The sequence below is a fragment of the Anopheles coluzzii genome, chromosome 2, assembly GCF_943734685.1.
Source record: "Anopheles coluzzii chromosome 2, AcolN3, whole genome shotgun sequence".
NCBI lineage: Eukaryota > Metazoa > Arthropoda > Insecta > Diptera > Culicidae > Anopheles > Anopheles coluzzii.
The window spans coordinates 81,782,602-81,785,002 of record NC_064670.1 but is presented as its reverse complement, the minus strand read 5'-3'; the positions used below and the strand labels follow the sequence as shown (position 1 = coordinate 81,785,002).

Here is a 2,401-nt window from a genome sequence, read left to right as displayed (position 1 = left end):
CAAATTCCACCGGTGGAGTCGAGCATATTAACCGATCGGATAAATTTTATCGACTTTCGTTGGCGATCAGGCCCACAGTTAAATTAATGATATAACATCTTAAATAACTCTAACAGCTCGCAAAAAAGGATGTTGTATCGCTGTTTAACATGGTTTTTAATATTATTTAGTTTTCCACTGTTATATCAACTGGGGTGGAGCAGTAGATATGGCTATTCGACTGAAATGGTTTATTTTATAAGAAGTTTTCAACTGCATATCCCACTGCCTGACTTTTTAACCACGTTGCTATGGCGGCCATCACCATTCCACTCCACTGCCAAACCGATCGGTTAGCGAAGATTCTGATTTAGAAAACGCAATTGGATAACATTGGAATTTTGCTAATCGATCGACTAAATTATCCACTCCGTTATCGACTTTCGTTCCCGATCAGGCCCAGTCTAAGATTTTTTGTGTATTCGGCATGTCGTCAGCAAGCTTGTTTGGGGAAAAGTTTTCACCCATGCTGTCAAAAATTATTTTGAATAATATTTATTTTTATGCATAACATTTATTTTCTGAAGTTCAGCAAAACAAGTTTTCTGTGTAAGTTTTCAATGAATAACCCGCTGCGCAAAGCGATCGAAAACTTATCAAACTCAAACTGCAAACATATTTCACAGCCCATGGCTGTGAAATATTTCGCATTCAAAATTGTTGTAAATTTTTGAATGAAATATTTCGAAATTTTCAACGCTGACCCGCACGACAAAATCGAGCAGTTTTGTAGCTCGGATTTTCGATCGCTTTCCGCCAAAAGCGATCGAAAAAGCGAGCAGAAACGTCCGAAGAACCGACCCGCACGACAAAATCGAGCAGTTTTGTAGCTCGGATTTTCGATCGTTTTCCGCTAAAACCCGCTGCGCAAAGCGATCGAAAACTTCTCAAACTCAAACTGCAAATATATTTCACAGCAAGGTTATTAGACTCTATACAGGTTACGACAAAAGCCCGTTTTGGCCGATTTCCAATAAAAAAATGAATGAAAGTTTTGACAGACAAATTGGAATGGTTTGTTTACAATTTGACTGGATTGCAATCGTGCAATGGTATGATGTTTGGTGTTGAAGCTTGTAATTTTTAAGTTATTTAATTATTTTCTGATTATTAATTTTATAATGAATTAATAGCTGTGGCAAGGGAGAAATCGACTAAGTGAGATTCCAGTAAAAATATGTTTTCGTTGTCGTGAAAAGATCCAACATGAAGGAGTTTAAGATTGTGTCTGGGAAAAGGATTACATCGAGCAAGTGGAGGATTAATGTGAAATCATTCGCTTCTCAGCATTACCAGCATTACCGACAAGGAGATAAATAAGCGTGTGAAGTACACAGCTAGAAAGCATATGTTGGAATGAAAATGTATGCTGTTTTTGGAACTTGCACGGTAATTTGAGTCACATTTTCATGAAATGAATATAAAAATAATTTTCATTTTTTATAAACTCTCTTCTCATAGATGTCTCAGGTGGGTGTGCAGTGCAGACACAGTTTCATCTTACGAGTTTCTTTTCCGTCCAACAATAGTAAAGTATATATGGAGAGGGAGGGGTGCAAAGTGCCGTACTTTCCCAAAGTAATCACTGTTCGTAATAGGTGAGGAATATTATCATGCCTGGCTGTTGCACAGTATCCGTTGGGATGAGGTCTAGCTCCCTCGAGGCTAACGGACGATGTCCCATTCTGCCCCCCCATTCTGCAACATATTGTCCAGATGGCCGAGATGGCATGTTGCTTCGGCTAGGTGAGTATCGTTGCACTAATGAACCAATGCCCCGTTGAATGTAGTTCCTTTCCAGGGAACGAAATCTTTTATCGACCGGATGCAGCTGCAGCATTAGCAGAGGGAGAAGAGTTATGTCACTATGGGTATACAATAGAGATGTACTGTCATATAGAGATATAACAGTGCCGAGCAGTGCTTTTGGATTTAACAGTGCAGCATGATGGACCAAGTACATAAATAAGCAACAATTGCAACCATAGCCTGACTCCAGCGTGTGATCTGGAGGGATAATAAGTTTTGACACGCAGACTGGATGCACGTGATCATACGTCATCTATCATCTCGGTTCATTATTTAATATAATTTTATTTATTTTTTCATTTATTTAATTTTTTTTTTCATACAAATATCTGCTTCAGAAGGCTAAATATAAAGAAACATATAAACAAAAATTTGAAATAATAATAACAAACTAACAACGTAGATTGGGCCACAAGCAATTTAATAACACAGACAATATAGTAGGATGGCAGAGATATGATAAGGAAACGAGTCAAAGAACTGTAGGAAGAGCGAAGAGATTGACTTTCATATCCTCCCTCAAACACGCAAGAGGCACTGTTAAAGCGATGAA

At 38.2% G+C, this 2,401-nt stretch overlaps 1 long non-coding RNA gene across 1 annotated transcript; it reads left to right on the top strand.

The window, feature by feature from the left end:
• Window positions 1–936: 936 nt before the first annotated feature.
• Window positions 937–2,146, top strand: LOC120950696 (uncharacterized). The gene is made up of 3 exons (XR_007451785.1): window positions 937–1,091; window positions 1,173–1,428; window positions 1,501–2,146. It is a non-coding gene; the product is annotated as an uncharacterized LOC120950696 (long non-coding RNA).
• Window positions 2,147–2,401: the final 255 nt, after the last annotated feature.